Source organism: Urocitellus parryii, chromosome 5 (assembly GCF_045843805.1).
Source record: "Urocitellus parryii isolate mUroPar1 chromosome 5, mUroPar1.hap1, whole genome shotgun sequence".
NCBI classification, from domain to species: Eukaryota; Metazoa; Chordata; class Mammalia; order Rodentia; family Sciuridae; genus Urocitellus; species Urocitellus parryii.
Window position 1 is genome coordinate 126,188,687 of NC_135535.1, and position 14,062 is coordinate 126,202,748.

At 37.6% G+C, this 14,062-nt stretch overlaps 2 pseudogenes; both read right to left on the reverse strand.

The window, feature by feature from the left end:
- Positions 1-14,062, reverse strand: part of LOC113190338 (calmodulin pseudogene) — a 47,231-nt pseudogene that overhangs the window by 28,641 nt on the left and 4,528 nt on the right.
- On the reverse strand, positions 7,354-7,454 carry LOC113190348 (U6 spliceosomal RNA; annotated as a pseudogene).

A 14,062-nucleotide genomic window follows, 5' to 3' on the forward strand; every position in this document is an offset into this window, starting at 1 on the left:
TTAGAGAAAGAGACAGAGGAAGCATGTCAGGGAGACAGGAATGCAGCCTAGAAGGAAAGACATCCCAGAAACCAAGGGAGCAGGAAATACCAAGGAAACCAGGCCACATGTGTCAGATAATTCAGGTAAGAGTGTGACTGGAAAAAGATCCATTTGATTTAGCAAATAGAGGGTTGGTGTCATTTTAAACAGAAGATTTCCACTGGAGCATGTATCTTGGGCTGGAAGACTGTTGATGTTAGGAAATGTTAGGAAGTGGAGACAAGGAACATAGACAAGTATTTTGAGCTTCTTGATGGTGGAGTGAATGAGAGTAATAAGGTGGCAGCTAGAAAAGAATAGCAGATGGAGAAATGTACTTATTTAACCATGGGGAACACGGGGAAGACGTCACATACTCATTTTCATAGACTGTGGGAAAGAAGCTGAACATCTGAGTGAGAGTGAAAGAAAGATGACTTGAAAAGGAGACGGAGGTCCTGCCACGTGGAGAGCCATGCCTGGAGAATGGAAGAGGTGGTAAGAATGTGGAAGAGGCACTTCAGGGAAAAGGAGCAGGAACATACTAGGAAAGTAGAAAAGGATAGTTATGCATATTAAAGCAGATTATTAAACAAGGCAGCACAGTATATAGTTCAGGTTGGAAAGGGGAGTCCTGAATTTGAATGCCATAGAACAGGAGTGTGGGGATGAGGAAGTGAGAAGAATATGAAGATAGTTGATTACGAAGAAAAAACAGAGAAGGCGATTTTGGAGGTCATGTTTGATGACAACATCTACAGTATGGTCCAGATATCATATAGGTGAAGTTTAGTAGAGTCCAGGGGCTAAGAAATGTTTAAAGTAGGAATTGGAATGGAAGGTCTCTTTTTTGACTGCTTCCAATGATTTCTGGGAAGAGGAAGGTGCTGGATCAGAAGTTCCATTGGAAACATACATTGGAGAAAAGAAAGCCTCTTCAACAAATGGTGCTGGGAAAACTGGAAATTCAAGTGTAGCAAAATGAAATTAAATTCCTCTCTCTCATCTGAATGTAAGCCAACTCAAAGTGGATAAAAAACATAGAACAGAGAACCCTGTACCTGATAGAACTAAAAGTAGGACCAAATCTTCACCATGTCAGCTTAGGAACTGACTTCCTTAAAGCACAAGAAGTAGAATCAAGAATCAATAAATAGGATGGACTCAAACTAAAAAGCTTCTTCTCAGCAAAGGAAACAATCAATAACGTGAAGAAAGAGTCTACAAAATGGGAGAAAATCTTTACCACATGCACCTTAGATAGAGCACTAATCTCCAGGAGACATAAAGAACTCAAAAAACTTACCACCATCACCACCAACAACAAGCAAGCAAGCAAACAAACAAAACAAAACAAAACAAAAAACAAAACAAAACACAACTAACCCAATCAATAAATGAGAAAACGAACAGAACAGATACTTCAGAAGAACAGAACAGATACTGGAGAATGGAAGAAGAAGAAATACAATTGATCAACAAACATATAAAAAATGTCAGAATGGCAATTATCAAGAATACAAGCAATAAATGTTGGCAAGGATGTAGGGGGAAAGGGACACTCACACATTGCTGGGGCTGCAAATTGGTGCAACCACTCTGGAAAGCAGTATGGAGAACCCTCAGAAAACTTGGAATGGAACCACCATTTTACCAGATTATCCCACTCCTTGTCATATATCCAAAGGACTTAAAATCAGCATACTATAGTGACACGGCCATATCAGTATTTATAGCAGCTCAATTCATAATATCTAAGCTATGGGACCAACCTAGGTGCCCTTCCACAGATGAATGGATAAAGAAAATGTGGTCTGTATACCCAATGGAATATTACTCAGCCTTAAAGAAGAATGAAATTATAGCATTTGCCTGTCATTAGATGGAACTGGATATTATTATGCTAAGCACAATAATTGAATTCCAAAGAATCAAAGGCTGAATGTTTTCTCTGATATGCAGATGCTAATTCACAGTGGTGGGGGGGCTAGGAAAGAATAGAGGGACTTTGTATTAGACAGAGGGGAGTGAGAGGAGGTGAGGGACTTAGGATAGGAAGAATAGAGTGAATCAGACATTATTACCCTATGAGCACATATGGGTACATGACTGGTGTGATCTATATCATGCACAACCAGAAGAATGAGAAGTTATACTCCATTTATATACAAGGTGCCAAAATGCATTCTACTGTCAGGTATAACAAATTAGAATAACAACAAAAGGTTACAAGGTAAAATGGTGGGCTTTTGGACAACTGGGGCCCACACTTGGTACTTTAGGTGGGGTCAAATCCCCATAAATATCTTTGCCACATGGAACATAAGGAATTGCCTTGTGAGGGACCAGTTTTCCTACAAAAGGGAGATGTAGCTACCAGTGGCCAAAAAGTGTGACCAGTTCTCAGACAGATGAAAGGATAAAGATTTTTAAAAACAATTTCATTAAGATATAGTCACACAGTCATCCACCCATGTTTAAACTGTTCAACTTGTTATGTTTCATACATGTGAATGCCTGAGAAACAGTTTGATGGGTGATCGATTTAAAGCATTATTGGATGTTTCTTGAATTATGATAATAATTACCCCCTGCATTCTTATTTTATAATTTATTACTTTGTTTTTTGAGTATTTTTCTTACAACAGTCCTGCAAAGTGAAAATTTATCATTGTTAGGAAATTGAAATGCTAGATAGAGCAACTTTTCTAAGGTGGGTCAAGCCCTGGTTTTCAGATAGTTCCCAGTTCCCAGTCTCAGGGTGTCACGGTTGGATCATCTGATCTGTCAGAGTGTCTATGAAGACACTTTTCTAAAATAAACTACACGGCTTACCAGGGAACCAGTCCAGAGCTTTGTCCCAATTAACTCAATTCTCTTGACTGATCCTGATCAGGCCTCCAGCCAGACCCAGAACTTCCAGATGACTCGAAGATCAGGCCCAAGCAAGGGCCTGGCTGGAGTGGAGGGTGTGACCAGCGTCAGGTGCTGCCGCCCATCAGGCCTGGCCTGGTCTGCCAAGGGTAGGTTAATCCTGCTGGCCTGGCTGGCTGGATAGTTGTGCAGAGTGCAATTGGTGGGAAAGGAAAATCTTTTACACATGTTCCAGAGTTCCAGAGAAGAGATGTATTTACAACTGGGCCTCTGACAGGCTTGAGTCGGCCCCCTGGGCGCCACCAATAGAGACCTATTTAAAGGTGCCTGAGGTCATAGAGGGGAAAGGCATTTCTGATAAGGTCAACTCAAGTGAAATGGTTCTCAATCCAAACTGGACATTCGAATAACCCGGGAGGTATAAATAGATACCAGAGTCCCCCCATTTCTTTCCAGATCTTGGCTTAATTGATCTGGGTAAGGCCTGGCCCCCTGGGTTCTAGTGCGCCCCTGGCTTCCAGTGAGACCACTGGTAGAGAGTTCTGGCCTTTGAGTGCTCAGGTGAAAAGTCGTTTTTGAGAGGTCATTCTCCTGACATCTGAATTCTTTTTTACCTTTTCACATTAGTTTTGTCTCTCAGCTTAACTAAAGCATAAGCTGCTTCTCTGACATTTGGAGCAGTTGGCCAATGATGTAGGATTGTTCAGCAAAAGGCTGTCTTGTTTTTAGCACATGGTTTTCTTTTATTAAGTGTACGAGGAGGTGGACCTTTTGCCAGACATCAAGACTTTTCTTCACAGTTTGTCATCTAAGACGGGAGAAGACATTTTGGCCAGGTTCCTCTGGTTTTGGAGGAAGAAACTGCACTTTGGTCTTTGGAAGGTTATTTACCTTTGGCAGATAGAAACTTCCAGCCTGCAAACCATGGAGTTGAAAACTTTCTTAAAAGGCTGAGGCTGGATGCCATGGGCCACCTTCCCACCACCACTTGGATGATTTTTAGATTGTGTTAGGAAAGAGACTGAAGATGCCAGTTCCCCAGGTCCACATTCAAACACACATTCAAAGTGAAGGTCTTGGAAAAAGCCTGGCTATTTCAGAAGTAGAACGTCAGCGTGTTATAGCCTAAGCTCCAAGACCATCTTGAAGATTTCATTATAATCATCCTTGGGCTCTTGTGAAAAATGTCAAGAGCCTAATTCAAATGTTACAGCCATTCTCCTGGCCCTGCAGAGGGAATACGGAACCAAAACATGGAAGAAAGAGTAGGTCCCCCTACAGTCCTGCCCCACTCAACTACCCTGGGCAGCTGGTTACCAGATGGGCACTTTTCTGCCTGACTCAGATGTGCCCCCAGCTCAGGATGTGGTGGACCTCAGAGGTACCTTACAGTGGTACAGGCACAGGCTGCAGCTCACTCTTTCTTCTCTCTGGCTGGGGAGGTGAGACTTCTCAATGTCCTTTGCAAGGGTGTATCCTTTTTTCCTCTTTGAGTATGAAATAATTTTGACCCTGGGATGACCCTCCTTACGATCGTTTCCTGCCTAAATAAGAGCATCTTCCAGGATGACTGAGTCTGAGAGGGGGCCAGGCCAGCTCCTGCCTCCAGAGTCCTCCATGTTTCTCTGCTCTTGGGCTTCCTGGCCCATTGGTGACTGACCAGTGGTAGGCCCTAAATGGCCTTGTGTGAGAACTGGTGCTTCCAGTATCACTGTGTGGGCCTCTTTACCCTGACCTTGGCCCCTGGAATGGGCACCTGCCTTCCGCAGGGGGTCCAGGATGCTTTGACCTTTAAGCTGCTGGCTGAGTGACCTTGGCTTTGTGTGGCTCCGAGTAAGCGGGTTGGTTTTTCTTCACTGGGGCCTCCTCAGGCAGTAGAGAAAGTACCTCCATCCCGTTTCCCACCCTCCAGTAACAGGGATTTTGACTTCCCTGGGTGTTCCAGGCCCTTCTGGTTTCAGCAGGAGGATCCTGTGTGTTTGATCTAAATCTGGTCTCCTGCTGGAGAGACCCAAACAATCTAAGTTAAAACAGCATTAACAGGAAACCTGTCTCTGAGGGCCAAGAATGCAACCCAAAATAGCTCCAAGCCTTTAATTCTGATCACAGGACCATTTGGGGAGACCTTTACCTGAGAGAAACAATAAGTGGAACTCTGTCCCCAAATGCTCCGCCCTGCCAGTAGAAGGGGCCTCCCGGACTGGTGGGCATTCCAGGCTTGTGGTGACCACTGAATGCTGGGCCATGGGGACTCCAGCTCTGATCTCACTGTGACCCATAATTAAAACATGTGTTTAAAAACTGAATGGACTAACCAAGTATTTTTGTTTGGTGAACATAATTGAGAATTTCAGGGGAAAAAAAAATCTTATTTCTTAAAGCAACTCAGTTCACTGTGGAGTATTTATGAACTCAGAACACAATCAGAAAAAAGAGAAAAATCATCCCTAGTCTTATAGTACAGAGAGAACTTATGATATTTCTTTTATTTATGTGAATGTATACACACACACACACACACACACACACACACACACACACGATCCCGCACTTTTTCATGGGTGTGATTCACCATTTTCTTCTCCTTATAGATATCCATTTTTGTCAGCTTCCAGAAATGTTCTTGATACATACAAGCAAATACCTTGACTTATATGAGTTTTCATATGTAAGTGGTAGCATAATGAAAATGCATTATCCTGAAGAGGTTTTATAACTCGACAGTATATCCTGAAGAGGTTTCTACATTGGTACATGTAGATCTGTTTCATTCCTTTAAGAAGTTGCATATTATTCTACCATATGATTACCCAATAATTTATTCAGTCGCTTATTATGAACATTTAGGTTCTTTTCAGACTTCATGAAAATACCATCTCTCACTTCCTAGAAGTGGCATGTTAGGTCAAAGGATTTCACATCCTGAGCACTATTGCCAGATTGCCCTCCCCTGAGCTTATATCAATTTGCCATCTACCTGCAATATATTATTTCCCTAAACCATCACTCACAGTTGCCAACACAACTTTTAAATTTTGCCAATCTGATAAGTGAAAACATTGCTGCTTTTCTTTTAAGAGGGAGATTGAAAATATTTTCCAGTATTTAAAAGCATTTTAATTTGTGTTTTTGTGAATTGTCCAAGTTATTTTGTTTACTTTTCTACTAGGCACTACGTTATTCCTCTCTTTTGCTTTTTGATAGCAAAGTTTTGATTTTTTTTTTCTTTTTGGCCATGACTCCTTTACTTCTTTGTACAGCAAAAGAAGCTAAATAGAAGCTAAATAACCATGCCGTTTCTTCATTCAACCAGTTTTCTGTTGCTTTCCCAGCCTTGTGACCAAACTGTGTCCAACATAGTTCTTATGCATGCACCCAATTCCCACGTATCCAATTCCCTCAGGGGTAATGAAAAGGTAATGAATTGTGCACTTCAGTTTTTATCACTTACCAGGAGAATTCTGCTGCTGCAGATTTTTGTTTTTTGATGTATAGCTGCAGGCATTATTTCAAAAAGTGTCAAAAAGATTGCAGAAAGTTTACAACAACCTGTTATAGATTTTATGAAGAACTAGAAGAGAGTTCCAAGGCCTGCTAATTACTCTGATTTGGTCATTACACATTGTATACATGGATTGAATTATCCTACTGTACCCCCATAGATATGTATAATTATTATGTATCAGTTTAAAAAAGGAATGCAAAAAGCATTGTCTTGTGTTTGGCCTCAAATGCTTTTAGAAGACCTGCCAATTTTGTGGGGCTTAGTGGCTTCAGATTTTTCCCTGCTGTTTCAAAGATGGGGTTTACAGTTGTGTTTATGAGCTATGTGCTTGCTTTTGTGTGGTTTCTTAAAGGAGTAAGGGGAAATGATGAATCCACCTTTTACAGCTACATTATGTAGTTTTGCCTTATATAGCTCTCATTTCTAACTAGATAAATCCTTCTTCAACAACAATGATCTGCTTTTAAGATGAATATTGCTGTTCTTTTCTCCTATAGGTAATAAAAAGTTCTCCTTTATTTTTCTCCAAAAAGAAATTATTCTTTTTTTTCATTTATAGCATAGCTAAACATATACCTATATCACATACCCCACTATACATAAAGCAGAAGACAGAGGGCACAAATAAAATAACATGTCTATTATAAGGGCAAATATGTATGGGATAAACTCAAAACCAAATAGAACTATACAAAGCAAACATACAAACCAACCCAGAACACGGGAGATTTCAAAGACACATATTAAAAAATTGACTTTTATTAACTCTTGAAGTTTTTCCCCTTTCTTTAAGAAATTTTTATTAAAATAAGAATTTTATAATCCAAATTACATTTCCTCTCCTGGTTATCAATTCTGTTACTTAAAACAGACATTCTGAGCTATTCCACAGTAAAGAATTGTAAAGTTAAAGAATGGAATGCTTTACATTTTTGTACTTTCCTGAACATTTTAAAGATATGGAATGTTTTATAAATTTGCATGTCCTTGTGCAGGGACCATGCTAATCTCTGTATGGTTGCAATTTCAGTACATATGTTGTTAAAGTGAGCACAACTCTCTAAGTTTTGATAGACTGTAAATGTATTTTGTGAAATAAGATACTGTCCTGTATAAATCCTTCAGCTTTCTAGTTCTTTTACTCCAATCACATATGTTCTTGGTACTATTTCCTTTACTAAGGATCAGTTGATGTTTCATGCCCAAAGTAGCAATTCAGAAAGCAGTTTTATTTTGTTGAGAAACTTCTAGCAATGTATCACAAGGTAGAATGTCCAGGTGGTAAACAACAACAACAGCAACACAATTTAGTAATTTTTGATGGAAATTCTTTTCCTCTTCTTGGTGAAGGGGAAAAAAAGATTTTAGAGTTTAATATTATTGATTCATATTCCTCACAGTGGAAGTTCTAGAAAAGCCCATGTATTTGTAAGAATATTTTGCTTCATTTGGACATTTCTCATTATTCAAATGTGTGAAGTTCTAAAGAGACAAGGGTATGTTCTTACCATCAAGTCAGAATATGAGTGGGCACATATTTTTTTTTGCAAACTTTAAATTCTTTAAATTTACTTCTAGGTGTGTGTGTGTGTATATATATATATATATATATATATATTTTTTTTTTTTTCTGGTACTGTGGATTGAGCCCCATGGGATAAACTTAAAACCAAATAGAACTATAAAACCAAATAGAACTCCGCCCTTTTTATTGTTTATTTTGAGACAGGGTCTCACCAAGTTACTGAGGGGCTGGCCTCAAACTTAAAAATTTACTCTCCTTCTGCCTCAGCCTCAGGGTTGCTGGAATTATAGGCATGTACTACATGCCCAGCAAGTCTTTTAATTCTTTTAATTTTTGAAATAACCACAGGGAAAGGAAGATAGCCTGTCATAGTAGACTAACATGCATACTGATTCATGGAAATGACAGGCTGTTTTTACTCTGCCTTCCCCGACTTCCCTGTCTCCAAAGACCAGTGAGATTTTAGTGTTCACTCAAAGGCTTTCTCCTCTCTCTCTTCACTTAGTGCACTTTCTACATTTTGAGATGTCAGGATCTAGAGTCAGTCAAAAGCCTCTTGCTCTCACGTTTTCTTTTACATTTATTATATTAGTGTGCTTAAGAATAGTGTGCTTAAGGTAAAACTCCCTGGCTTCTGAGTTGCTGTTTGGATGGTTCAGTCTGTGTCCTGTCTGAGGATGAGCTGTTTCCTCTGAGCCATGAATGACTTTCAGACTTGGCTGATGGGTGAGGAAGTAATCAGGGCAGAGTTGATCACTGCTAAGGAAAATGTTTTCTTTATTTGGTCAGTCTAGTATATTTTTAATTGATGTGTTTTCAAGATCCAGGAGCAATGTTGGTGAAATGCATAGTCCTTTGTGTTTGGCTCAGGGGATAGTGGTTAGTTTCCAACTCAGCACTGTGGAAAAAGATTTTCTTTCTTTCCCCCCCGCTATGAATATGTTATGTAATTTTTGCCAAATAGAGAACATTTTTCTTTTTTCTTTTCCAAATGGGGAGATATTATCTTAGACTTCAGATAATTGATCCGAACTATTTGTGACACATGAATACTGACTCTACTTGGAATCATTGTTATTTTAATATCTGCTGGCACTGAAGAACAACAATAACAATGAACATAATGAAAGGATAATGGTTAACAATTACATAGAACTCAGTATATCCCTGACATTCTCCAAAGTGCTTGATTTTCTTTGGGGGCAGGTACTGGAGATTGAACCCAGGGGAGTTCTACCACTGAGAGGCATCCCATGTCCTTTTGTTTTGTTTTGTTTGAGACAGGTTCTAAATTTCCTAGGCCATCCTTGAAGAACTTATGATCCTCCTGCCTCAACTTCCTGATAGCTGGGATTATAGACATGTACCACCTCTGCCTGACAAAGAACCTGATTTTTATTAACTCATTCACATTCTCACAACAAACGGGAAGAACACTCATTACTTTCATTTTACAGATAAAACTGGCCCAGAGAGGCTAAGAAACTTGACTAAGGGTGTGTGGCCAGTAGTGAACAGTGCAAGACTGAAATGGAAGAATACTGTGTATGTGTGTGGGATAGGTGCAACACATGAGAGCATATACTTACATACATGTAAAGAGAGAATTTGTTGGGTCAGGAAATTGAGCTAATAAGAAATTCGTCAGCCAGCAATTATTTTTAAAGTACATCTCAGGATTGGTTCTTACCCCCCTGAAGGTGTTATAGGCATATGTTGCCAACCCATAGCTGGGTTTATAAATATTGAGTTTTTATTTTTAGAAACTTAGCTTTTATTTTCCTTTTGTGGGGTTTAGACTAATTTTATGGTCATTCCCTGAGTGAATATACAATAGGTAGAATTTGGAGGATGTTATTGAAAATGTTATCAATAACGATAATTTACATCTAATGAAAACAATGAATTATGTTCTGCCCATTACAAACTAGAACCCTGATGGCATCATTGGAATTCCAGTCGTGGCAGGATTATCTGGATGACCATGTAGTGTCGGGTGTAGGGTGTTTTAGATGTATCCATTTTTTCTATAAAGGCTTCAAGCATCTACCAGGATGAAAGAAATGACATAACTTTTAGCTATTTGATATAATTTTGTTATATATTATCAATTTAAGCTTTTTTTAATTCCTAGGTTGCCATCAAATCAAATCTTCAAGAGACCAATCAAGGGCATTTGAAAGCCTGAGTTTACAAGGTGGCTCCTTCTACAGATTATTCTGCTCAATTCAATTACAGTCTCCTGTGTGCAGAATAGAAAAAGCTGTGTTTGCCAGTTGCCATGGATTCCAGGTGGTGTGGATGGTTCACCTCTGATATGCACCCACTTGAGATTTAAATTTGGAAGCAAGAAGAGTGACAATACAGATGTAACAGGAGCCATTTGCTGGTGTGGATAGCAGCATGGGAAGTAAGTTTGGGAATTACCCAGTTTTAATATTCACAATAGTGCTTTAAAGTCACTGGAAGTAAGTTTTTTCTTTGTATGGGTTTGTTACCAACCAGGTAGACAATTAGGCTTATTTTTTTTTGATTGAGAATTGTTTTAGGAATTTGGATTACTTTAGAAGTTAATCTAAATATTCAGATGTCTAGTTTCCATTATGAAACACTCTCTACTTCATTTCTATCTCCCTCTTAATGTAACAAATATTTAAAGTCAGTATTTGGTTTGTTTTATTGGTATTTCCTTTTTTGGGGGGGGTTTAGTATTATTTTTAGGTCATTATAATTATACATAGTATTTGGGTACATTTTGACAAAATCATAATGCAAAAATACCCTTTCGCAAATCAAGAAGATCCATTTATATTTGTATTTTTCCCATGTCTTACACATAAGGTAGATATTATGATTCCTGTTATGTACTTTGCATTCCCCGCCCCCCCCCAGCATCTGGACATTATTTATTTTTGTTACAGGTGGAGACAAATGACTCCATTTTAATATGACAACACTCATATCATTCCTATTTGATGCAGATCTTTTTTTAAAACCCCAGTCACCTATAAACTATGTTTTTGTTAGGTTTTATTTTAAAAATTTTGTTTATTTTTAAATTATTCATTCTTTTTAGATATCCTTTACAGTAGAGTATACTTTGACATATTATAATACACATGGAGTATATCTTATTCTAATTAGGATCCCATTCTGGTGGTCGTACACGATGTTGAGATTCACTGAGGTGTGTTCATATACGAGCACAGGAAAGTTATGTCCAATTAATTCCACTGTCTTTTCCTATTCCCATCCCCCCACCTCCCCTGCATTCATTTTTGCCTAATCCACTGAACTTGTATTCTTTTTCTTCCCTCCTGGTTGTGTGTTAGCGTCCACATATCAGAGAGAACATTCCACCTTCAGTTTTGTAGGATTGGCTTATTTCAGTTAGCATATCTGGCTACCTTAGCATGATAGTCTCTAGAACCATTCACTTACTGGTGAATGTCGTAAAGTCATTCTTTTTATGGCTGAATAATATTTCATTGTGAATATATATACACAATTTTTTTATCCACTCATCTGTTGAAGGGCACCTAGACTGGTTCCATAACTTAGCTTTTGTGAATTGCTATAAATATTTGATGTGACCATGTCATTGTTGTAGGCTGATTTTAAGTCCTTTGGGTATATGCCAAGGAGTTGGACAAGTGGGTCAAATTGTGGTTTCATTCCAAGTTTTTTGAGGAATCTTCATACTGCTTCTATTGTGGATGCACCAATTTGCAATGTATAAGTGTACCTTTCTCCCCACATGCTTGCCAACTTTTATTGTTGCTTGTATTCTTGATAATTGCCATTCTGACTGGCATGAGATGAAAGCTTAGTTTGTTTTTAATTTGCTTTTGTCTAATTGCTAGACATGTTGAACATTTTTTATATATTTGTGGGCCAATTGTATGTCTTCCTCTGTGAAGTGCCTGTTTTGTTCTTTAGCCCATTTATTAATTGAGTTATTTGTTGTTTTGATGTTAAGTTTATTGAGTTTTTGTATATCCTGGAGATTAATGCTCTGAGGTGCAGATGGAAAAGATTTTCTATCATTCTGTAGGCTCTCTCCACGTGAGGAATACAATTGATTTAATGGGTGTTAATTTTATATCTTGGTACTTTGCTGAATTCATTGATGAGTTCTACAAGTTTACTAGTGGAGTTTTTTGGTGTCCTCTAAATATTTTAGTGGAGTTTTTCTTTTCCTTCTAAATATAGAATCGTGTCATCAGCATAGAGATAGCTTGAGCTCTTATTTTCCTGTTTGTATTGCTTGAATTTCTGTCTTTTGCCTAATTGCTCTGGCTTGAGTTTCAAGAACTGTTTTGAAAAGAAGTGGTAAAAGAAGGCATCTTTGTCTGCTCTAGCTTTTAGGAGGAATATTTTCAGCTTTTCTCCATTTAGAATGATGTTAGCCTTGGGTTTGATGTATATAGCTTTTACAATGTTGAGGTATGTTCCTATTATCCCTATTTTTTCTAGTGTTTTAAATATGAATGGATGCTCTATTTTGTCAAATGTTTTATCTGCATCTTTTGAGATGATCTTGTGTTTCCTATATTTAAGTCTATGATGCAATGAATTATATTTATTGATTTTTGTTTGTTGGACCAACCTTGCACTTGATCTTGGGGAACTTTCTTTTTTAATATGTTTTTGTATGCAATTTCAGTAATTTATTAAGAATTTTGCATCTAAGTTCATCAGGGATATTGATCTGATATTTTCTTTCCTTGATGTGTTTTTGTCTGGTTTTGGTATCAGGGTGATACTGGTTTCATACAATAATTTTGGAAGGCTTCTTTCCTTTTCTATTTCATGGAATAATTTGAGGAATATTGGTTTAAGTTCTTCTTTGAATTGTGGTAGAACTCAGCTGGAATTACACCTGGTCCTAGATTTTTTTTGGGGGGTGGGCTTTTGATGGCATGCATTTTCAATTTCATTGCTTGAAATTGATCTGTTTATGGGCTGGGATTGTGTGGCCCAGCATGTGGGAAGCACTGGGTTTGATCCTTAGCACCACATAAAAATAAATAAATAAAGGTATTGTGTTCATTTACAGCAACAACAACAAAAAAAATTTTAAAAACATTAAAAAATAAAAAATGACACTGATCTGTTTTAGTTTTCTATACCCTCTTGATTCAATATGGGTAGGTCACATGTTTCTAGAAATTTGTCAATATTTTCAAGTTTTCTATTTTATTGGAGTACGGATTTTCAAAATAGTTTCTGTCTCTAGTTCAGTAATTTGTGTGGTGATATTTCATTTTTCTTCATGAATTTTAGTAATTTGAGTTTTTTCCCCTCATTGTCCTGCTTAGTTTGGCTAAGGATTTATCAATTTTATTTATTTTTTTTAAAGAAAAACCAACATTTTTTTTCATTGATTTTTTTTTGGAATTTTTTGGCTCTGATTTTAATTATTTCCTGTCATCTAGTGCTTTTGTGTTGATTTGTTCTTCTTTTGTAAGGGTAATGTAATGTTAGGTTATTTATTTGATGACTTTCTATTTTTTTTTCATGAATGAGCTCAATGAAATGAAAATTCTCTTAGAATTGCCTTCATAGAATATCATGCTAAGTGATGTATGCCAATCTAAAAAAACCAAAGGCCAAATGTTTTCTATGATAAGTGGATGCTGATACATGATGGGTGGCGGGGGCAAGGGGAAAATGGAGGAACTTTGGATTGAGCAGAGGGGAAGGCAAAGAGCGGAGGGGAATGTGTGTGAGAAAATGGTAGAATGAGATGGACATTATTACCCCTATGTATGGATATGATTGTATGAATTGTGTGGCTCTACATCATGCACAACTAGAGAAATGAAAAGTTGTGCTTCATTTGTGTAAAAAAAATTAAAATTAATTAAAAAAAGAAAAAGAAAGAATTGCCTTCATAGTCTCTAAGAGATTTTGATATGTTGTGTCACTATTCTCATTTACCTCTAAGTATTTTTAATTTCATCAATGATTTCTTCAGCTATTCATTGTTCATTCAGTAGAGTATTATTTAGTGTCCAGGTGTACAATTGGCTTATATTTTTATTTTATCATTGATTTCTAATTTTATTCTATTGTGTTCTGATAAAATGCCTGGTATTATCTCATTTTATTGTATTTGCTAAAAGCTGTTTGTG